The following is a 25,420-nucleotide window of genomic DNA, read 5'->3' as shown; positions in this document are numbered from 1 at the left end:
TATTTTGTCCACCCAATCTCATTTCTACTTGTTTTGTTTGGTTTTGTCCTTGGTCTTTGCAATAATCCTTCTCGTTTTTCTTGTGTGTTTGTGTTTTGTGTCATAGGTGGTGGCTCCAGTTCCAATGCCAGGCACTAGAATCCCAGTCGTGACACGAGCTCCAAGCGTCTTCGCAACCAAGAGGCTCCTGAGGGCTCCAGTGCCCACAACGCAACGTCAAGTCCACAATTAAAAAGTTCAAGGAGCCAAATGTTGGCATGGATGAGATGCCTCAAGCGGAGTTTCTCATTCGAAGGAGGCTCAACCCCTACATCAATGCTAGTGAGGTCACAAGGGGAAATGACCTGTTCTGGACAAAGCAACAAAATCTTATCTTCTTAGATGTGATCAAGGCCAAGCAAAACACCTATGTGCCAGTTCAGTGGATTGACATGGAACATCTGAAGAAGAACCGGGCATATTTTGGTGAGACTCTGGATTTGGTGGAGCAGTTTGGCATTAAGGAGTTTCTCATGTTTCACATGGACTTTGACCCAGAGATTGTGTCTCAGTTCTTTGCCTCTGTCCATTTCCACACGGATGACAAGCGGACCATGACGTGGATGACCAACGGAAAGAGGATGACTGCTGATTGCAAGGAGTTCATGGACATGTTGCACGTTCGTGATGAGGGGCTAGAAGTGCCCATTGGTGTCCGCCCACATGCCAACGCTGAGTCTGCCAACAAGAACAAGCTTCAACCCTTCCTTGTTGAGAAGAAGTTACCCAATGACAAGAAGACTTATGTGCTGAACCCATTCCTTGACATCATGTGAGGGAGTCCTGGACTAAGGGGTCCTCGGGTGTCCGGCCTATTGTACATGGGCCGGACTGATGGGATGTGAAGATACAAAGACCGAAGACTCTACCCGTGTCCGGATGGGACTCTCCTTGGCGTGGAAGGCAAGCTTGGCGTCCAAATATGAAGATTCCTTTCTCTGTAACCGACCTTATGTAACCCTAGATCTCTCCGGTGTCTATATAAACCGGAGGGCTAGATCCGTAGACATATCCTCATAATCATAGTCAGACAGGCTAGACTCTTAGGGTTTAGCCATTACGATCTCGTGGTAGATCAACTCTTGTAATACTCATATTCATCAAGATCAATCAAGAAGGAAGTAGGGTATTACCTCCATAGAGAGGGCCCGAACCTGGGTAAACATTGTGTCCCCTATCTCCTGTTACCATCGACCTTAGACGCATAGTTCGGGAGCCCCTACCCGAGATCCGCCGGTTTTGACACCGACATTGGTGCTTTCATTGAGAGTTCCATTGTGCCGTCGTCAAAAGGTTTGATGGCTCCTTCAATTATCTACAACGACGCTGTCCAAGGGGAAGTCTTCCTCCCCGGACAGATCTTCGTGTTCGGCAGCTTCACACTGCGGGCCAACTTGCTTGGCCATCTGGAGCAGATCGAAAGCTACGCCTTTGGCCATCAGGTCAGATTTGGAAGCTTGAACGAAGTTGTGGATATCCGTGGAGACTTGATCTTCGATGGATTCGAGACCACAGCAGCCGCTCCCTGCCACCACGATGAACATGACGTAAATCTATCATCGGTCCATACCCAGGAGATAGTACATGTAGCTGCCCTAGCCCTAGATCTGGAGCAGATCGTGCCATCCGAAGACGGGAAGCTCAACCCCGCCGCGGAAGCCGCAGACTCAGCGGTGTTGGAGCCACACAAAGACCTAACTTCAAGTGACATCTGTGTCACCGGAACCATGGACTCGTCTCCGGCTACAGGTTTCGAACCTTGTGCGTCCGCATACATCGAGCTTGATCGGTCATCGATCGTTGAATTCAGCTCCGCAGACATCTTCCAGCACTCACCCTTGGGCGACGTGTTAAACTCGTTAAGAGCACTATCCTTAGCGGGGGCTCACAGCCAAATTATATCTGGTTCGAACTGGAGGCTGATGATGGAGAATTTCGCTTCCCACCCACCGCCCACTTCATAGCCACTGTCGAAGACTTAACCGACATGCTTGATTACGGCTCCGACGACATCGATGGTATGGACGACGATGCCGGAGAAGAAGAGGCCCAAAACCCGTCGTTTGCCGGACGATGGACGGCCACTTCCTCGTATGATGTTTACATGGTGGATGCACCAAAAGAGAATAGCGGCGATGACAAGGAAATCCGGTTGAGGATAAACCTCCCGAGATACAACCAAAGCGCCAGCGTCAGCGGCGCCACTCTAAGTCACACCACAGCAAAGACAGCAACACCGGCACAGGAGAAGACAACACTCCAGACGGTGCCGAAGACAATGAAGACCCTGTTCAGCCAACTTCCGAACAGGATGAACGGGAAGATGGGCAAGTTAGCCCTGGTAAATAGGCCACGCACGAAGACTCGGAGGATAGTAATTATCTTCCGTTCTTCGAGGACGAGGAAAGCCTCGGCACCGACGATTTTATCGTGCCTGAGGAACCTCTCTTACAGGAGCGCTTCAAGAGCCAGCTAATAACCACTGCAAGGAGCCTAAAAAAGAAACAACAGCAGCTTCAAGCTGATCAAGATCTGCTCAATGATAGATGGACTGATGTCCTGGCAGCCGAGGAACACGGCCTCAAGCGACCACTCAAAAGTTACCTGAAGCGCAAATTGCTACTTCAATCCAATGACAAGGCGTTGGAGCCCAGGCTGTCAGTACACAATGCGGCTGACCGACCACCACGTGATCGGGACAAAGCGACAACACAGGCCAAACACCAACCCGCCTTACCTTGCCGTAAAGGCAGAGACAAAACTGTTCAGGGATACACATACGATCTCCGGCAGGGCCTGAAGAATAAAACAGGCTCGGCCAGATCGATCTACGGATCACGGGGGCGTGCCTCGACGCGCGACGACGGCTATCAAGTCGAGCATGACAAGCCTAGTCATGCGCGGGCCGAAAACCAAAGACGGACTCCATCAGAGCTACGACGCGATGTGGCCCGATATAGAGGCGCCGCACACCCTCTCTGCTTCATTGATGAAGTAATGGAGCATGAATTCCCAGAAGGGTTTAAACTCGTGAATATTGAATCATACGATGGAACAACTGATCCCGTGGTGTGGATTGAGGATTTTCTTCTCCATATCCATATGGCCCGCGGAGATGACCTCCACGCCATCAAATACCTCCCGCTAAAACTCAAAGGTCCAGCTCGGCACTGGTTAAGCAGTCTGCCGGAAAACTCTATTGGCAGCTAGGAGGATTTGGAAGACGCCTTCCGCGACAACTTCCAAGGTACATATGTCCGGCCACCAGACACCGATGACTTAAGCCATATAGTTCAACAGCCCGGAGAGTCGGCTAGGAAATTCTGGACTAGGTTCCTAACTAAAAAGAACCAAATCGTCGACTATCCGGATGCCGAAGCCCTAGCGGCCTTTAAACACAGCATCCGCGACAAATGGCTCGCATGTCACCTCAGCCAAGAAAAGCCGAAGTCCATGGCAGCCCTCACGGCACTCATCACCCGCTTTTGTGTGGGTGAAGATAGTTGGCTGGCTCGTAGCAAAAACAATGCAAGCAATGCCGGCACCTCTGAAGCCAGAAATAGCAACGACAAGTCCCGACGCAACAGACACAAGCATCGAAACAACAATAACAATACCGATGATACGGCGGTCAATGCCGGATTCAGTAGCTCTAAGTCCGGTCAGCGGAAGAAGCCGTTCAAAAAGAACAATTCAGGCTCATCCAGCTTGGACCACATACTTGATCGTCCGTGCCAGATCCATGGCACCGCAGACAAACCACCCAATCATACCAACAGAGATCCTTGGGTTTTTAAACAGGCCGACAAGTTAAATGCCGAAAGAAAGGATAAGGGATCGCAAAGCGAGGACGACGACGAGGAGCCCCGACCACCGAACACGGGGGGACGGAAGAAATTTCCCCCTCAGGTCAAAACGGTGAACATGATATACGCTACCCACGTCCCCAAGAGGGAGCGCAAGCGCGCGCTCAGGGTCGTCTACGCGATAGAGCCAGTCGCCCCAAAATTTAATCCATGGTCGTCATGCCCGATCACTTTCGATCGTCGAGACCATCCGACCAGTATCCGTCATGGCGGTTCAGCCGCACTAGTCCTGGACCCAAAAATTGATGGGTACCACCTGACGCGAGTCCTGATGGACGGTGGCAGCAGCCTCAACCTGCTCTATCAGGATACAGTGCGCAAAATGGGCATTAATCCATCACGGATCAAGCCCACAAAGACTACCTTTAAAGGAGTCATACCAGGTGTAGAGGCCCGTTGTACGGGCTCAATCACACTAGAGGTTTTCTTCGGATCTCCGGACAACTTCCGAAGGGAGGAGTTAATCTTCGATATTGTCCCCTTTCGCAGTGGCTATCATGCACTGCTTGGACGAACCGCATTTGCTCGATTCAAAGCGCTGCCACACTACGCTTATCTCAAGCTCAAGATGCCCGGACCACGCGGCGTCATAACAGTTAATGGAAACACATAACGCTCCCTCCGCACCGAGGAGCACACCGCTGCCCTAGCAGCAGAAGTACAGAGCGGCCTTTTCAAGCAGAACCTTAATTCAGTTGCCGAGCTCCCAGACACTATCAAGAGAGTCTGGACTATTCTGCAGCACGACAACTCGGCTCGTCAAGAGCTCGACTAGCAATTCGGCCTCCGTCCCAGTCCCGACCAAGTGGCGGCAATTGTACCACGCGTACATAACTTTGCACTCAAAATACCATGGGCATGGATGGAGGCCTAACTAGCTTGTGATCCACAATATGGCTAGATCGCCCCGGACACACATACTTTTACTTTTTCTTCTTTCTCCTTTTTACGTTTCTTTTCCACAGGCCTTCTCTGGCGGCCTGACCATCGGTCCTTTTCGAAGGATAAACACACCAAGACATCAAGAAGCATGGACGTATGGGGGAATTTTTAGGTGGTTTCTTTAATGATCCCTGTACCTATTTTCAGGACCCACACGCAGCTCTCCCGTGGTTAAGGCATATTAAATAGCCTTCTGCTTATTGCACTACTTGTATAAATGCGCTTTGACGCACTAATGAAATTATCATGGAAACAGTTTGCAGCCCAAATTCTACGGCTCTAGCTTACTACCCTTTCTTCTTTTTCTTTTTTGATAACTTTATCAAATAGCACCCGTACACTTTGGTATGTTTCAATTTGCCACGGGCTTCATAGCGCCCCACAACACGGCAAAAAAGTCTGAACACTTTTTACAGTATAGTTTGGCACCCTGAATTTAGCACTATATGCATTGGCTCCGAATCATGTCTTTGGTCAATAGTTGGGTTGCCCGGCTCCTGTGCTTGCTACCTTACGTTCTGTTATATCAACTAGGGTAGTAAAGGGAGAAGTACTGCGATTGTGCCCTGGTTTACCCGGAGGAGCACCTCAGTAGAGAAAGCCGAAAACTGACTGTCATGATGCGGCGAGAGCCGGTCAGCTCTTCGGAGGTCTCAAATCCTTAGAGATTTTTTCTGCATTACGCGAGGGATTGGTACTTACCCGATCAGGTGTTTACAACATCCTAGTTTGGATACTAGGGGTTGCGCCTATATTTTTATTGTCAAACTCCTATGGCTAAGTGAGGGTGCTAAAGCCGCATAGTCCGATTGCCTGGTTCGTCGTGCTAAACACCTCCTTCAAGGACCAAACAATTGGATCAAGAGTGTTTAGATTACATCCCGAACACCCCCGTTGAGGGAGTCCTGGATTAGGGGGTCTCCGGACAGCCGGACTATTGAACTATGAAGATACAAGATTGAAGACTTTGTCTCGTGTCCGGATGGGACTTTACTTGGAGTGGAAGGCAAGCTAGGCAATACGGATATGTATATATCCTCCTTTGTAACCGACCTTGTGTAACCCTAGCCCCCTCCGGTGTCTATATAGACCAGAGGGTTTTAGTCTGTAGGACAACATACAATCATACCATAGGCTAGCTTTTAGGGTTTAGCCTCTCCGATCTCGTGGTATATCAACTCTTGTAATACTCATATCATCAAGAATAAATCAAGCAGGATGTAGGGTTTTACCTCCATCAAGAGGGCCCGAACCTGGGTAAAACATCGTGTCCCCTGCCTCCTATTACCATCCACCTTCACAGTTCGGGACCCCGTACCCGAGATCCGCCGGTTTTGACACCGAAATTGGTGCTTTCATTGAGAGTTCCTCTGTGTCGTCGCGGTAAGGAAGGATGCCTCATCTCGTTGTTAAAAACAACATTACCGCCGGAGCAGCCCTGGCTGTCGGCCAAACTCTCCGGCTAGGCAGCTTCGTCATGACCACCTGTTCGGCTGCTGCACCGACGATGACTTCTCGGGTCAGCAAAAACAGCCTCCACGTCGGCTCGGAATTCGCCGAGCAGATGGATCCAATGGAGCTCTCCTCCCTAAACGAACTCTTGGATCGCATCACCGTCTTGGGAGATGCTATGGACTATGATCGGATTGGGCTTAAACCCGATCAACGAGAGATTAACTCTCCACCGGTCACCCATCATGTTGCGGTTGTGGAGGAACAATGCGGCAACTCTTCCTCTATTTTGAGGACTAACTATGTCCGAATACCTGAGCTCTCCGAGCCGGATACCCATTCACGGGAGGACATCACCAAACCCTGAACCTAGAGTCAGGCAGCGGGCCAAACTCATTGGGCAACATACCAGAATCCGAACTTCCAAGATCGGAAACCCCTCGGCCCCTGGGTCTCGGATCGGGTAGGGGTTCGGACTCAAATCCACCCACCCACCCAAACATAAACGATCTTTCCAACATCAGACAAGAGCCCCATGAAACAGTACATCATTATTGGGCCAGATTCCTCCTTGTGTTGAACAAGGTTAAGGACTGTCGTGAGGAAGATGCAATCTCACTTTTCTGCAATAATTGCATAGTCAAGGGAATCCTTAATGCCTTAAGTCGCTGAGGGAGTCCTGGATTAGGGGGTGTCCAGATGGCCGGACTATACCTTCAGCCGGACTCCTGGACTATGAAGATACAAGATTGAAGACTTCGTCCCGTGTCCGGAAGGGACTTTCCTTGGCGTGGAAGGCAAGCTTGGCGATACGGATATGTAGATCTCCTACCATTGTAACCGACTTTGTGTAACCCTAACCCTCTCCGTTGTCTATATAAACCGGAGGGTTTTAGTCCGTAGGACAACATACACAACAACAATCATACCATAGGCTAGCTTCTAGGGTTTAGCCTCTCCGATCTCGTGGTAGATCTACTCTTGTACTACCCATATCATCAATATTAATCAAGCAAGGCGTAGGGTTTTACCTCCATCGAGAGGGCCCGAACCTGGGTAAAACTTCGTATCCCTTGCCTCCTGTTACCATCCGGCCAAGACGCACAGTTCGGGACCCCCTACCCGAGATCCACCAGTTTTGACACCGACATTGGTGCTTTCATTGAGAGTTCCTCTGTTTCGTCCCCGTCAGGCTTGATGGCTCCTACGATCATCAATGGCGAGGTAGTCCAGGGTGAGACCTTCCTCCCCGGACAGATCTTCGTCTGTCGATGACTTAACCGACATGCTCGACTTCGACTCCAAAGATATCGACGGTATGGATGCCGATGAAGGAGACGATAAAGAACCAACGCCTATCAGGCCCTGGAAAGCCACCTCGTCATATGACATATACATGGTGGACACCCCAAAAGAAGGAGCTGGCGATGGAACAGCGGAGGATGACCCCTCCAAGAAACAGCCTAAGCGCCGGCGTCAGCAACGCCGCTCAAAATCCCGCCAAAACAAATATAGTGATTCCAGCACGGGAGATAATAATACTCCGGAAAGTGCCGAAGAAAACCCCCTCCAGCAAGATTTAGCACAGGACGATGGAGAAACTAGCCCTCATGAGAAAGCGGCAGACAGAGAGGTCGAGGACGATAATTATATGCCTCCCTCCGAAGACGAGGCAAGCCTCGACGACGACGAATTCGTCGTGCTAGAGGATCCCGTCGAGCAAGAGCGTTTTCAATGCAGGCTTATGGCCACGGCAAGAAGCCTCAAGAAAAAACAGCAACAACTTAGAGCTGATCAAGATTTGCTAGTCGACAGGTGGACTGAAGTCCTTGCGGCCAAAGAGCACAAACTCGAACGCCCCTCCAAGAGCTACCCAAAGCGCAGGTTGCTACCCCGATTAGAGGAGGAAGCACTTGATGCGGCCGACCGTCCACCTCGTGGCCGCGACAGAGAGGCCTCTCGGCCCTCCACTCAAGCCGCACCCCATACCAAGGCACGGGAATATGCGCCGGACTTACGAGATATGTTGGAGGACAAGGCAAGGCAAACAAGATCGATCTACGGATCGCATGGGCGCCCCACGGCTTGAGACGGTAACCGTCACGCTGGCCACAAATTCGTCAGGGCCGAACACAGTGGACAAAGCTCATTGGAGCTACGTCGTGATATAGCCCAGTACAGAGGCGCCACACACCCACTATGCTTCACAGACGAAATAATGGATCATCAAATCCCCGAGGGTTTCAAACCCGTAAATATCGAATCATATGATGGCACAACAGATCCTGCGGTATGGATCGAGGATTATCTCCTTCATATCCACATGGCCCGCGGCGATGATTTCCACGCCATCAAATACCTCCCACTCAAGCTTAAAGGACCAGCTCGGCATTGGCTTAACAGCTTGCCAACAGGATCAATCAGTTGTTGGGAGGACCTGGAAGCCGCATTCCTCGACAATTTCCAGGGCACTTACGTGCGACCCCCAGACGCCGATGACCTAAGTCACGTAATTTAGCAGCCAGAGGAATCGGCCAGGTAATTCTGGACACGGTTCCTAACAAAGAAAAATCAAATAGTCGACTGTCCGGACGCTGAGGCCCTAGCAGCCTTCAAGCACAATATCCGTGACGAGTGGCTTGCCCGGCACCTTGGACAGGAAAAGCCGAAGTCTATGGCAGCACTCACGACACTCATGACCCGCTTTTGCGTGGGAGAAGACAGCTGGCTTGCTCATAGCAACAATATGACCAAGAACCCTGGTAATTCGGATACCAGGGACAGTAGTGGCAGGTCGCGTCGCAACAAGCAGAAGCGCCGCATTAACGGCGACAATGCTGAGGATACGGCAGTTAATGCCGGATTCAGAGGCTCTAAATCCGGTCAGCGGAAAAAGCCATTCAAAAGGAATCCTAGGGGCCCGTCCAGTTTGGACCGAATACTCGACCGCTTGTGCCAGATACATGGCACCCCCGAAAAGCCGGCCAATCACACCAATAGGGATTGTTGGGTGTTCAAGCAGGCAGGCAAGTTAAACGCTGAAAATGAAGACAAGGGGCTGCATAGCGATGACGATGAGGAGCCCCGGCCGCCGAACAATAGTGGATAGAAGGGTTTTCCCCCACAAGTGTGGACGGTGAACATGATATACGCAACCCACGTCCCCAAAAGGGAGCGGAAGCGCGCGTTAAGGGACGTATACGCGGTAGAGCCAGTCGCCCAAAAGTTCAACCCATGGTCCTCCTACCCGATCACCTTTGATCGAAGGGACCATCCCACTAGCATCTGTCATGGCGGATTCGCCGCATTGGTTCTAGACCCAATTATTGACGGATTTCATCTCACTAGAGTCCTTATGGACGGCGGCAGTAGCCTGAACCTGCTTTACCAGGATACAGTGCGGAAAATGGGCATAGATCCCTCGAGGATTAAGCCCACCAAAACGACCTTTAAAGGCGTAATACCAGGTGTAGAGGCCAACTGTACAGGCTCAGTCACACTTGAAGTGGTCTTCGGATCTCCGGATAATTTTTGAAGCGAGGAGTTAATCTTCGACATAGTTCCATTCCGCAGTGGCTATCACGCACTGCTCGAGCGAACCGCATTCGCCAAGTTCAGTGTGGTACCGCACTACGCATACCTTAAGCTCAAGATGCCAGGCCCTCGAGGAGTAATTACGGTCAATGGAAACACCGAACGCTCCCTCCGAATGGAGGAGCACACGGCGGCCCTTGCAGCGGAAGTACAAAGCAGCCTCTCCAGGCAGTTCTCCAGTCCGGCCATTAAACGACCGGACACCGTCAAGCGCGCCCGGAGTAACCTACAACAAGACCGCCTGGCACGATCCGAGCAGGCATAGAAATGCGGCCCCAACCCCAGCCCTCGCAAAAATGCGACACCAGTACTTCACGTACATAACTACGCTCTAGAAATACTATGGGTACAGGGGAAGGGGCACCATCAGGGCACGCCCGAAACACGGCTTAAACCGCACCAGGGGCTGCCGATTTTTTAATTTTCTCTTACTTTCAGGACTCCACACTTCGGAAGGCCTGTTCGGCAGTTCAATTGCCGCACAAACGATGCAAGAACCAGGGAAGCAGACAAGCCACGCCGCATTACGGAACTCCCAGGTGGTCTCTATCACGAGCAGTATACCTGTTTCGCATACTATTCCGCAGCTTGCCCCTGGAACGGACATGTTACATAGTCCAACCTTTTGCTTATCGCATTATTTGTATCATTCTGCTTTGATCGCAGTCATCTTTAATAAATAGTGCATAGATTTTGTCTATTTTTGCATTACTCTTTTTTAATATATGTTCCTTAACGACATGTTGCATCCGTACACTTTGGTACGACCAAAATACGCCAGGGGCTTTAGTACCCCTCAATATGGTGTGAGAAGTCCGAACACTTTAACAAGTGCGGCATCCCGAACTTATAGCATTATATGCATCGGCTCCGAATCATGTCTTGGGTTTGGGTTTGCCCGGCTCCTATGTTTTGGTGCCTTACATTCCACTATATCGGCTAAGGTAGCACTAGGAGAACCACTGCGATTGTGCCCCGGTTGAGCTGGGTCGAGCACCTCAGTGGAGAAAGCTAAAACTGACTGTCATGATGAAGCGAGAGCTGGTTGCTGTTCGAGAGGTTTTTCGAGTCCCTAACGACTTATGCCGCTTAGAGCGAGGATCCGGCTCTGTCCGGCCAAGGCGTGGATAGCGCCCAGAACTCGGTCTTCCGAATACCAGGGGCTTCGCCGAAATTTAAAATTATAGAATTCTATGGCTAAGTGAGAGTGTTCACGCATTATAGTCCGATTGCCTTGTTCGTTGGGCTGAGCGCCTCCCTCGAAGGACCCAAACATGGGAAAAAGAGCGCTCAGGTTTATCCCCGAACACCCCAGCACTAGCGACACAGGGGCAGAAGCCGACGACTTGCCATCTCTCAGAATTGATAAACAGCCGCACAGAAGGTAATATTTTAAATTCCAAACAGCATTGCTTAGCGCATATGAACAAGTTTTCAGCGCACAGGACAAAACGAGCAAGTTTCACTCAAAAATTACATCCCTAGAACACTCATCCGCCACAAGGCAGGCACCCTTCAGAACATCCTTATAATAATTCTCGGGCTTGCGATGCTCTTTCCCCGGCGGTGGCCCGTCCTTCACAAGCTTCTCAGCATCCAGCTTGCCCCGGTGCACCTTAGCACGGGCAAGGGCCCTACGGGAACCTTCAATGCAGATGGAGCGCTTGATGACTTCGAGCCTTGGACAGGCCTCCACCAGCCGCTGCACCAGCCCGAAATAGCTCCCAGGCAGAGCCCCTCCAGGCCACAGCCGAACTATGAGGCCCTTCATAGCCTGTTCGGCCGCCTTGTGGAGCTCGACTAGTTGCTTCAGCTGGTCGCTCAGGGGCACGGGGTGCCCGGCCTCAGCATACTGAGACCAGAACACCTTCTCTGTCGAGCTGCCCTCCTCGGCTCGATAGAATGCAGCGGCATCGGACACACTCCGGGGAAGATCTGCGAACGCTCCTGGAGAGCTCCGGATTCGGGTAAGTAACAAGTAACTCACGTTTATGTGTTTGCTTTGCATAAAGAATGCCTTACCCGCCGCTATCTTCTTCACCTCATCCAACTCCTGGAGGGTCTTCTGGGATTCGGCCTTGGCAGACTTGGCATTTTCAATAGCCATCGCAAGCTCGGACGCTCGCGTCTTTGAGTCAAGCTTCAAACTCTCATGTTTTTCCATGAGAACCTGGAGCTCTTGCCGTACCTTGCCAACCTTGGCCTCATACTTCTCCCGCTCGATGCGCTTCGTGGCCGCCCTCTTCTCGGCCTCGACCAGCGCTTGCTTAAGGGTCGCCAGCTCAGACGTGGCCCCTACAATAGCCACGATAATCCTGTCATTTTTTGCAATTGCATCTTTTTATATATATTTAAACAAGGTATTTCTTACCTTCATTGTCCCCGAGCTGCTTCTTGGCATGCCCAAGCTCTTGCTCGGACCGCTCGAGGCTCTGCTTTAGCGTGTCCACTTCCGCAGTCAGTGCGGCAGACGCAAGCAGAGAAGCCTGCATACACATATTGACTCCTTTTTGTTAGACTCCTGCGAATTTTATTTGATCCTCTATTCGGCTTTTATTCCTGAACGCCAAACAGGGCATCAGGGGCTACTGTCTATGCGGTAATATTATTTACACATTCTTTACTTACCTCAAAGCCTGTTAAAAGGCTAGCACAAGCTTTAGTCAGTCCACTCTTGGCGGACTGAACCTTCTGGACCACCACACTCATAATAGTGCGGTGCTCCTCGTCGATGGAGGCGTCTTGGAGCGCCTCCAACAGGTTGTCCGGCGCCTCCGGTTGGACGGGGGTCACCGGCACGGTGGGCTTGCTCCTCTTGGAAGGAGGTCCCCCGCCGGACTCTGGAACCTTTGAAGGTTCCAGAGCGGTGTCCGGCCTGGAGCCGGACTTGGAGCCCTGGGGGGTTTCATCCCCTTTACTCCTGGAGTCCGGGAGGTCGCCTTGCGGTGCCTCCAGGACCACCTCCTCCCAGCTTGGAACCTGTTGGGACAACACTTCGGTGTCGTCCATAGGGCGGGGGGAGGAAGCCGTCGGAAGCGAGTTCACATCCGACGAGTCCAGTGAGCCGCTCGACGACGCGTTGAGCCGGTCTTTGGGTGGGCTGCATAAACATATTCGACATAAGGTAAAGTTGTGCAATAAACGAATACTATGAATTACTATGGTATCCGGATACTTACGATTTTGCCAAGGGCTTGGCCTTGGCCAGCCACTCCTCTCCGCCATCGTCGGCGTCGGTGGAGTAGTCCGGAGGAAGGGTTTTCCCCTTCTTGGACCCTCCGGCCTCCCCCGAGAGGTCGTCCTTCCTTTTCTTCTCTCCTCCCGCTGGAGGAGGAGAGGTCTCTTCTTCTTCCTCCTCGTCTTCACGGGAGGAATGCGCCTCGGAACCGTCGGGTGATGGATCCGACACCTCCTAGCGTCGGGCACTCTTTCGAGTCCCCGTGGCCTTTTTCGCGGCCTTCTTCTCCGGCACCACATAGGGTGCCAGAACCAGCAGCTTCACCAAGCGAGCGTCCGCTAGGCCTTCGGGCAAAGGAGCCGGACAGTTGATCTGTCCGGACGTCACCTGCCAATCCTGTCAAAGGTAGGGGAGCTTAGATCCCGCATGGAGTCAAACTATGAAAAACTGATACCCTGTAAAAGGGAAAAAAACAGCTTACCGCATGAGCGTGACGCTGCGTACTGAATCTGCGATCCTCGGTAGCGGATGCGGGGGCCTCGGTGCCCTTGAAAAGCACCTTCCAGGCATCTTCGTACATCGTGTCGAAGAGCCTGCTCAGAGTTTGGTGCCGCGCCGGGTCGAACTCCCACAGGTTGAAAGCCCGTTGTTGACACGGGAGGATCAGGCGGATGAGCATAACCTGGACAACGTTGACAAGTTTGAGCTTCTTTTCCACCAGGGTTTGGATGCATGTTTGGAGTCCGGTCAGCTCTCCTTTTTTACCCCACGATAGGCCCATCTCCTTCCAGGAGGTGAGCCGCGTAGGGGGTCTGGATCGAAACACGGGGGTTGCGACCCATTCGGGGTCGCGCGGCTCAGTGATATAGAACCACCCCGATTGCCACCCCTTCAGGGTCTCCACAAAGGAGCCCTCAAGCCATAAGACGTTGGCCATCTTGCCCACCATGGCGCCTCCGCACTCCGCCTGGTTGCCGCGCACCACCTTCGGCTTGACATTGAAAGTCTTGAGCCATAGGCCGAAATGGGGGCGGATCCGGAGGAAAGCCTCACACACGACGATAAACGCCGAGATGTTGAGGACAAAGTTCGGGGCCAGATCGTGGAAATCCAGGCCATAGTAGAACATGAGCCCCCGGACAAATGGGTGAAGAGGGAAGCCCAGTCCGCGGAGGAAATGGGGGAGGAACACCACCCTCTCATGGGGCCTAGGGGTGGGGATGATCTGCCCCTTTTCGGGAAGCCGGTACGCAATGTGTTAGACAAGTATCCGGCCTTCCTCAGTTTTTTGATGTGTCCCTCCGTGACGGAGGAGACCATCCACTTGCCTCCCGCTCCGGACATGGCTGGAGAAGGTTGAGGTAGGGAGTGCGGACTTGGGCGCTGGAGCTCGAGTGCGCAAGAATGGATAAGCAAGGGAGGAAGAAGGCGTAGGTGAAAAGGTGGATCCTTATCGCCTTATATGGGTGGACACAACTACGTGTCCCCACCAGCCTGGTAAAACTCGCTTATCTCCAAGCGCCATAATCAATGGCGCGGTTGGGTTACCCACGCCCGTATTGATGAGAATCCCGGAATAAGGGGACACGATCTCTGCTTTAACAAGACGTGCCAAGGAAACCGCCTCGCATGACGCGCTGAGGTGGGATAATGAAACGACTCGGATAAAGGCTTGGCCGTGGTGTGTCACACTACAGAATACGTCAGCAGATTAGATTTGTGTACATGCTATTCTCTCTATGGCAATATTTGGAAACTTATTTTGCGGAGCCGGACACTATCTTTGTGTTCAAAATCTTCTATGAAGTACTTGGAGGAGGAACCCACCTTGCAATGTCGAAGACAATCTGCGTGCCGGACTCGTCGTCATTGAAGCCTAGTTCAGGGGCTACTGAGGGAGTCCTGGATTAGGGGGTGTCCGAATAGCCGGACTATACCTTCAGCCGGACTCCTGGACTATGAAGATACAAGATTGAAGACTTCGTCCCGTGTTCGAAAGGGACTTTCCTTGGTGTGGAAGGCAAGCTTGGCAATACGGATATGTAGATCTCCTACCATTGTAACCGACTTTGTGTAACCCTAACCCTCTCCGGTGTCTATATAAACCGGAGGGTTTTAGTCCGTAGGACAACATACACAACAACAATCATACCATAGGCTAGCTTCTAGGGTTTGGCCTCTCCGATCTCGTGGTAGATCTACTCTTGTACTACCCATATCATCAATATTAATCAAGCAGGACGTAGGGTTTTACCTCCATCGAGAGGGCCCGAACCTGGGTAAAACTTCGTGTCCCTTGCCTCCTGTTACCATCCGGCCTAGACGCACAGTTCGGGACCCCCTACCCGAGATCCGCTGGTTTTGACACCGACAGTCGCAGTGACATATCACGCTTCACTGACTTGGCGTCCATAGTGCGAAAGTACTGTGCGATGGAAAGCGCCTGGAAAACTGAAACGAAATTTTGGGATAGTCCGGCTCCAAATATACACCCAGTCCGAAGTAAAAGGGTGCACTATCATAAGACACCCGAGCTAGTTGCCAAGAAACAAAAACCATATACAGGGCATGGAACCGTATTGGAGGGATGGCTTAACGGCCCCTGCAAAATTCATAGTACGGCGGATACCATACCAACACACAATCTTAGAGCATGTTGGATACTCAGGCAGGTGGCTAAAAGCGGTGAGGATCTTCTCATCCCAGATGCCGCAAAGCACCATCCCACGGATAGCAATATGGTATTAACAGTCTTTGAGACCTTCGCATCAAATAATAGGCGCAAGCGAACACTCCGCAGCATTGCCGAAATCTGCCATGTGGCAACAATAAATCCATGGAGTGACACGGCTATCACCTTCAATGCCAGTGATGAACCTAAATTCCGAACAGTCCGAGCACCAGCTGCACTAGTCCTCAGCCCAATCATGGACGGCTTTCGACTCACCAAAGTACTCATGGACGGCGGCAGTGGATTAAACCTCATCTATGAGGAAACTCTTCAAAAGATGGAAATAGACTGAAACCGCATTGAGCAAAGTAGCAGAACCTTTAGAGGAATCATCCCCAGTCGGGAAGCACGTTGTGCTGGGAAAATCACACTAGATGTGGTATTCAGCATGCCGGATAATTACAGGTCCGAAGAAATTACATTCCAAGTGGCCCCGTTCAGCAGTGGTTATCACGCTCTTTTAGGACGGGAGGCGTTCACACTCTTCCAAGCCGTACCCCATTACGGGTACATGAAGCTCAAAATGCCCGGGGCCAACGGAATCATCACTCTCGCCAGTGATCCGGACACAGCACTCCGCGCCGAAAACAAAACAGCCGCACTGGCCCTTGAGGCATTATCCGAAGCCCTCTCGGCCGAGGAATTAACCACGCTACGCTCCATAGTGGACAGGGACGACGTGATACTCGACAAGAGATCCAAGTCCACCTCTTTTAAACTAGCGGATGAAATAGTCAAATTCCAAGTCCACCCAATGGACCCTGCAAAAACAGCCTCCATCGGGGCACAGTTAAACCCCGCCGTGGACGCCGCACTATGAGTGTTCCTGCGCAAGAATTGGGACATATTCGCCTGGCATCCCTCAGACATGCCAGGAATCCCACGCAGGCTGGCCGAGCATAGCCTCAATATCCTAAAGGGATTCAAGCCGGTCAAGCAAGCTCTTCGGCATTTCTCTGAACCTAAGAGACATGCCATGGGAGAGGAACTAGCCAAGTTATTGGAGGCCGGATTCATCAGAGAAATACAACACCCGGACTGGCTAGCAAACCTGGTGATGGTACCAAAGAAGGATAAATCATGGCACCTTTGTGTGGATTTCAAGGACCTCAATAAAGCTTGCCCAAAGGATCCCTTCCCCCTCCCCCGCATCGATCAAATTATTGATGCTACCGCATGACACGAGTCATTGTGTTTCCTCGACGCATACTCCGGTTACCACCAAATCAAGATGGCGGAGTCCGACCAAGCCGCAACGGCATTCATCACACCATACGGTCCCTTCTGTTTTAACACAATGCCTTTTGGGCTCAAAAATGCCGGCGCAACATATCAGCGCATGATTCAGACCTGTCTGGAGAAACAAATCGGCAAAACAGTAGAGGCATACATAGACGATGTGGTCATCAAAACCAAACACGTCGACTCTTTGATAGACGACTTGAGTCTCACATTCGACAACCTCCGAACATACGACATCAAGCTCAATCCGGAAAAATGCGTTTTTGGCGTACCAGCCGGAAAGCTCCTGGGTTTCATTGTCTCCAGTAGAGGTATTGAAGCTAATCCGGCCAAAATCCGAGCTTTGTCACAGTTGGCTACCCCAATAGACCTCAAACAAATCCAGAAGTTAACTGGATGCGTGGCGGCTCTAAGCTGCTTTATCTCCCGCTTAGGAGAAAAGGCTTTACCCCTTTATCGCCTCCTTCGGCGCACTGAACACTTCGAGTGGATGGACGTGGCCACATCCGAATTGGAAGAAATAAAGGCCATTTTGGCAACCAACCCAATCCTATCTACGCCAAACATTGGCGAACCAATGTTGTTGTACATTGCGACAACTCATCAAGTTGTCAGCCCAGTGCTCGTTGTCGAACGGGAAGCGGACGGACATAAATTACCTCTTCAAAAGTCGGTATACTATGTATCCACTGTCCTCACTCCATGCAAATCACGGTACCCACATTATCAAAAGATAGCCTATGCGGTATTCATGGCATCCCGGAAGCTGCGACACTACTTTCAAGAGTGTTCGATTACAGTAGCCTCGGAAGTGCCACTTAATGATATTATAAACAACTGCGATGCTACGGGCCGGATTGCCAAATGGGCCATCGAGCTCCTCCCGTTCGACATAACATACAAAAATCGACGAGCCATTAAGTCGCAAGTATTGGCCGACTTCGTCACCGAATGGACAGAGGCCGAACTCCCTAAAGAGTATGGCGCATACTCCAATTGGATCATGCACTTCGACGGTTCTAAAATGCTGGCTGGTCTAGGGGCTGGCGTCGTCCTGACGTCCCCAACCGGAGATATCGTTCAGTACGTACTACAAATACTGTACACAGACTCCAACAACGCAGCCGGATATGAAGCTCTGTTGCATGGTCTTCGGACGCAGTCTCCATGGGCATTCAACGCCTGGAGGTGCGTGGGGATTCAAACCTCGCAATATCCCAAATAAATGGAGACTTTGATGCCAAGGATCCAAAAATGGCGGCCTATCGAAACACCGTCCTAAAAATGTCAGCTTGGTTCGAGGGGCTTGAATTTCACCATGTGGCTCGGGAAAACAATCAGGCGGCGGATATCCTCGCCCACATCGGCGCCAAACGCGATGCGGTCCCCCCAACATATTTTTGGAGAGGCTGTTCAAGCCATCCGTAGTATGGGAAGGGGACACTGGTAACAACAGCCCGGACCTGGCCAAAATACCCGATACCGAACACTCTAACACAATCGGAGGCTCCGCCACCGAAATAACACCTTCAGCCCACGTAATAATGGCCATCATTGCCCCGTGGACAGAACCATTCCTGGCCTACCTAACTAGACAGGAACTTCCGGAGGACCAAAATGAGGCACGCTGCATAGTGCGGCGATCCAAGGCCTACAGGGTCCATGAGGGAGAATTGTACAAAAAAAGCACTACCGGAGTCCTTCAAAGGTGCATCTCCGAAGAGGAAGGGTGGAACCTTTTGGCAGAAATTCACGCCGGACTCGGCGGTCACCACGCCGCAGCCCGGGCTCTTGTAAGCAAGGCCTTTCGTATAGGATTCTATTAGCCAACGGCCCGGGCAGATGCACAGGACTTGGTCCAACGTTGCGCCGGTTGCCAGCTCTTTGCAAATCAAAGCCACATGCCACCCACCGCCCTCCAAATAATCCCCATTACGTGGCCCTTTGTCTGGGGGCTCGACATGGTTGGACCCCTTAACGGGGGAACCCACAAGAAAAAATACTTACTGGTCATGGTGGATAAATTCACCAAATGGATAGATGCCAAACCTGTTAAAACAGCCGAATCCGGACCGGTGATAGACTTCATATCCGGGGTCGTACACCGTTATGGCGTCCCCCACAACATCATCACTGACAACGGCACGAACTTCACGACCAATGAGGTAAAATTTTGGTGCAGGAAAATGGGCATCAAGCTCGATTATGCCTTAGTCTATCACCCACAAACCAACGGCCAAGTTGAGCGAGCAAACGGTCTTATAATGAGCGGCATTAAACCCAGATTAGTGCGTTCCTTAACGGAGTCTAACACGCACTGGGTAGAGGAGCTCGACTCCGTAATCTGGGGGCTACAGACCACGCTGAATCGTAGTACCGGATATACACCCTTCTTTATGGTGTACGGTGCAGAGGCAGTTTTTCCCTATGACATAATTCATGACTCACCTCGAGTGTGCATGTACGAAGAAAGAGAAGCCGAGCTCGATCGGCAGGACAGTCTGGACACCCCGGAGGAGGAGCGCGACGTAGCAAAAGCCCATTCCGCATTTTATCAGCAACAGGCTCGCAGATACCAAAGCAGAGAAGTACGGGCCAAAACTTATAACGTTGGTGAACTAGTTCTACGCCTGCCGGATAAGAAAAAGAACAAGCTCAAGCCCAAATGGGAAGGTCCCTTCATTATTGACCAAGTTCTGACCGGTGGAGCATACCGACTGCGGGATGCATCGACTAATCGACTCGAGCCGAACCCATGGAACGCAGCCAGGCTCCGAAGATTCTACGCCTAGCGCCGGACTTTATGTTCGTCCCCTTCCCTTGTCTATTTTTTGCATATACATTATCTGTCTTGTTTTTCTTTCTTTCTTTTACTCTTTCTCTAGGCCTTCAAGGGCCAACTTGTGCCTCGCTTGCACATTATAGATGCGCTAGCTGCACTCATCATACCTGGGGGCTTCTTTCACAGAAGCTTAAATTATTTATCTGGGCCTCATGCCCCACACATGTGTTATTCTTCCGCATGTACCTTTTTTCGCCATTATATGCATCGATATGACTTAAGTTTTGGCCAAGCTGGGTTGCCTGGCTCTTGTGTTTATGCCCTACGTTCCCATTAATTCGGCTAGGGCTTAAGGGGAGCACCTCTGCGATTGTTACTACCGGATCAGCCGGATGTGTACCTCAGACTGGGTGAAGCCGAAAGCTAGCGTTCTTAAGGGAATATTTGGTCGGTGAACAAAAGATGATTTTTACTTATTTTCCATATGGGCCCCCAGATGTTCTTTCCTGCGTTTCCTATCGCAGTCCAGACATGCACTTTAGGGCATGCGTACCCAGGGAAAGGAACCCTTAACGGAACTATTCTCCCTGGAAGATGTTTCTTACTACCCATGTAATATAACATAACTAGTTGGGCACTTGTCTGTTCAAGCAGTAATGACCCCTACGCCTGGTCTCCACGCATACCCCAGTTCTTATATAACTGGGTGGGTATTCGGATACACTCCGGACTATCGGGTCCCGAGGTTGAAGCGAAAAGGTCCGCCATGACAAATGATCTACAATCCGGCTAGAAGGCATTATACATGTCACTTTAATTACATAGTCATGCAGACTGACTAAATTCCTCTTCTATATCATCCAACAGGCGGTCTAGCTTACAATCCTGTTGGGAATACTTTGCGGCTAAGTCTACTTTCCCATAAACTAAGCTAACAGGAATCTCTTTCCCGTCGGGCCCCACAGGTCCGACCTCGGCCATGTGATTTGGGTCAGCCTTGGTATACCGCGTCTTCACCATGGCCCAGGCCTCCCTGGCACCTTGACGGCAGGCCGATATCTTCCATAATCGGAAGCACCGCCGTGCTCCTTTGAGCTTCTTTGTAAGCTCTACAACACCTTTCGGCAAGGAGACGGAGGGCCATAAGGCCTGGGCAATACCTTGCATCACCTGCCGAACTTGTTCATGCAGTTGTGAGAGCTCGGATAGAAGATCACCCGCAGACCCGGGCATTTCCTCCGCGGGACGACCCATTAGCATACCTACAGACATAACGCTGTTAGTCGACTTCTTCGCCTAATTCCTTCCAAGGGATTCGTTCAAGCACTTACTGAAAACGCCGCGTCGAAGCCGCTTATTCTCCTTCTCGGAGTCGGCAAGCTGGGCTCGAACGTCTTTTAGTTCCATGCTCAGCTTAGTATTGGCGTCTTGGAGATCGTTTTTCTCCCGCCTCACCTGAGTCAGCATGCGCTCGCCAGCCTGTAGCTGTCGCACAACGTGTTGGTTCTCCGGATTTCCTCCGGATTCATCTGCAACATCTATTGTTAGATCTACAGCCACGCCGCACACTATATGGTAACCATCATTCTTTAAAGTGAATATTACCAGCGGGAGACTTTTTCGGTTCCTGCAATGCGGCAACAGCGGCCCGCAGTTGGGTCTTGCATTCCTCCAGCTCCTATGATAGCCTAGTATTCTTCTCTGTAAGAACCTGCACAATAAAGATGATCCTTAAATCAGTTCTGCTAACTGTTTCAAGTCTCAGGGGCTACTGATACATATAAATCGTCAGAATTACTCACCTGTACATCCTTTACATATTGATTCGTGGCTCTGGCTAGACCATCTTAAGCAGCACGGAGGTACGCCTCTCCGGAATTGAAGGCATCAAATGCCTCTGGTGAGAAACAAGCGTCACGGAGTACGGCCCGATGACGCCTATGATTCATGGTGCTTTCCACTTCTGAGTTTGTAGCAGATAATCTATCCGCATCCTATGTAGGGGGATTATCCGGCGCCTGCCCCATATCGGCTTCTGCCTCTATGTCCGGTCCTAGCGTCCGACTGGTGGAAGCGTGATTGGCAACATCGCCGGACATATTCCAGCGAGCGTTTTTTCTGTTAAAGAAACACGGGCATCATTACATTTTGAGAAACATGACAACCACAGAGCGGGGTTTTTCGTTATACCTTTGCGCCGGCGTCTCCGTCCTGACCGCCTTCCTTTTTAGCCTACCCGGCCTCGGTGCCTCTTGTTGGCGAGTTGCTGCGGGTTCGGCAGGGCGTCCCAAATGCCTTCCCTGTAAAAAATGCCATGTGTATATGGTGGGTGAAGTGTCTAAAAGGGGATCCTAGTTTTTTGGAGTTGGGATTTTTTGATTTTTCTTACATGCGACGCAGGGAGTAGTCCGGGATAGTCGGCCGTAATGGCCACCATGGCGTCATCGCAGCTTAACTGACAGAACTGCCGGTCTATAAGCTCCACAAAGATAACCGGATCTTCTTCAAGTCCGGAGTCGAGGGCCCGGTCAGGATCCTCTAGTTGTAGAGAGGGCTGCTGACCTCCTTTACGGCTTTTCGCAGTTCCTGCCGCAAAGTGGCAAGGTGAATACTTATAGCAAAAAATGCGGGGAAAATGGGAGTAAGGGGATATAACTTACCCAGCTTGGAGGATTGTACATGGAGAATCCATCCCGTGGCTTAATGCGGGTGAACTCCTCTTCCTCTCCCTTGAACAGTTCGGATAGAATTTTTGCTAAAGCAGCAGCATTGTCCGGACCCTTACGCCCGTAGCGGGTGGCATCATCCGCCCCGTTAAAACACCACAAGGGGTGCCCATGATATTGAAGTGTCTGCACTCCCCGCATTATGCAAATCGACATAACTTCGATTACTGCCAATCCTAATTGAGCCAGTGCTTTGATCCGGTTCATCAGATAGAGGACTTCTCCGTTGTCTTCCACCTGGGGGCTCCGTGGGCGCCAACTTCGACATTTCTTCAGGGGAGCATTGTTGAACTCAGGAAGACCCCACCGAACAGGGTCCGGAAGGGGAACGTCCTCCATATAAAACCATTTTGAAGGCCAGTCTTCGGACGACTTCTTCGGGGTACCGGACAGGTATCCGGTATCGGTGATGCGCCATATTTCGGCTCCACCCACTTGGTAAAGTGACCCCCTCTATGTGCGGGGACGAGGCAAAATAGCCTTTTCCACAGCTCGAAGTGAGCCTCGCAGCCCAGGAACAACTCGCAGAGAGCAACATAGCCGGCAATATGTAGAATGGAGGCAGGGGTGAAATTGTGTAATTGGAGGTCGTAGAACTCTAGGATCCCGCGGAGGAACGGATGAATCGGAAATCCGAGTCCCCTCAATAGATAGGGGACAAGGCATACCCGCTCCCCCGTAGAGGGGCTGGGGAAGCTCTCCGCTTGCTCCCCGCCATTGTAGGTGGCGAGCCCGGCTCGGACGGGCACCATATACACCGGAGGGAGAAATCCCTTGGTCTGCAGTTCAACCAATCGACTGTGTGGGACTGAACACCTCTCCCAATCACCGGGCTTAGGGCTACGGGGGCGGGAAGAGGAGCTGCAGAGGTCGGCCATGTTGGAATGGATCTTTCCGAAACGCGCTTTGATGGATTCTCGCTGGGGGGAGGATGGTATGGGTCAGATCTAAGAATCCACATCCCTTTAATAGACAATTTATTTATCTGGCTAGGGGGCGAATGCAAAAACGCCCTGGCGCCTCGTATTCATTCGACACGTGGGAGATAGCCCTTATTGGGCACAGAAGCCAAGAGGTTCAACATTTATGGGGCCGGACACTGCTTACGAACACCTGAAAACTGGAGAAGAACCCGCCTAGCAATGCCGAAGACAATACTGCATGCCAGACTCATCGTCATTGAAGCCTGGTTCGGGGGCTACTAAGGGAGTCCTGGATTAGGGGGTCTCCGGACAGCCGGACTCTATCCTTTGGCCGGACTATTGGACTATGAAGATACAAGATTGAAGACTTCATCTCGTGTCCGGATGGGACTTTACTTGGCGTGGAAGGCAAGCTAGGCAATACGGATATGTATATCTCCTCCTTTGTAACCGACCTTGTGTAACCCTAGCCCCCACTTGTGTCTATATAAACCGGAGGGTTTTAGTCCGTAGGACAACATACAATCATACCATAGGCTAGCTTTTAGGGTTTAGCCTCTCCGATCTCGTGGTAGATCAACTCTTGTAATACTCATATCATCAAGAATAAATCAAGCGGGACATAGGGTTTTACCTCCATCAAGAGGGCCCGAACCTGGGTAAAACATCGTGTCCCCTGCCTCCTGTTACCATCCACCTTAGACGCACAGTTCGGGACCCCCTACCTGAGATCCGCCGGTTTTGACACCGACACCCGTACTACCTAAGTGGGGGCAGAAGCCGGCGACTGGCCAACTCTCAGATTTCATACAACACGGCCACACAGGAGGTGAATTTTTTTAAATAACAAACATTATATTACATAATGAGTTCGTTTCATCATACAAGGAAAAGACAACATGAATATATTCATTCGAAAATAATGTCTTGCGCACATTGCGTCGCCACAATACGAGACCCCTCTAGGATGTCTTCAAAATACCGCTCGGGCGTGCGGTGCTCCTTGCCCTATGGCGGTCCCCAGATCGTAAGTTTGACGGCGTCCATCTTCGCCCACCACACCTTGACACGGGCGAAGGCCATGCACGCACCCTCGATGCAGACCGACCGCTTGACGACGTCCAGCTGAGTGCAGGCATTCACCAGCCGCTTCACGAGCCCGAAGTAGCTGCCGGGCATAGCTTCGGCAGACCACAACCAGATTATTAAATCCTTCATGGCCAGTTCGGCCACCCTATGCAGCTCGACTAGTTGTTTTAGCTGGTCGCTAAAAGGCACTGGATGTTCTGGCGCAAGATATTGCGACCAGAACAGCTTCTCCGTTGAGCTCCCTTCTTCGGCTCGGAAGAACTCCGCAGCGTCCGACACACTGCGGGGCAGATCTGCAAACGCCCCTGGAGAACTCCGAATCCGGGTTAGTAAGATATACTTCTTCTTCACTGCTACCTCTTGAGCTTGCGTTGGATTTCCTCGAAGAGGAAAGGATGATGCAACAGAGTAGCGTAAGTATTTCCCTCAATTTTTGAGAACCAAGGTATCAATCCAGTATGAGGCCACGCTCAAGTCCCTCGTACCTGCACAAAACGATAGCTACTCGCAACCAACACGATTAGGGGTTGTCAATCCCTTCATGATCACTTACGAGAGTGAGATGTGATAGATATAATATTTTTGGTATTTTTTTTATAAAGATGCAAAGTAAAAATAAAAGGCAAAGTAAAAAAGCAAAGCAAGATTAAAGTAATGGAGATTGATATGATGAGAATAGACCCGGGGGCCATAGGTTTCACTAGTGGCTTCTCTCAAGAGCATAAGTATTCTACGGTGGGTGAACAAATTACTGTTGAGCAATTGACAGAATTGAGCATAGATATGAGAATATCTAGGTATGATCATGTATATAGGCATCACGTCCGTGACAAGTAGACCGAAACGATTCTGCATC

Source organism: Triticum urartu, chromosome 5A (assembly GCF_056163025.1).
Source record: "Triticum urartu cultivar PI428250 chromosome 5A, HENAU_Tu73, whole genome shotgun sequence".
NCBI lineage: Eukaryota > Viridiplantae > Streptophyta > Magnoliopsida > Poales > Poaceae > Triticum > Triticum urartu.
Note: the sequence above shows the minus strand (reverse complement) of the source record.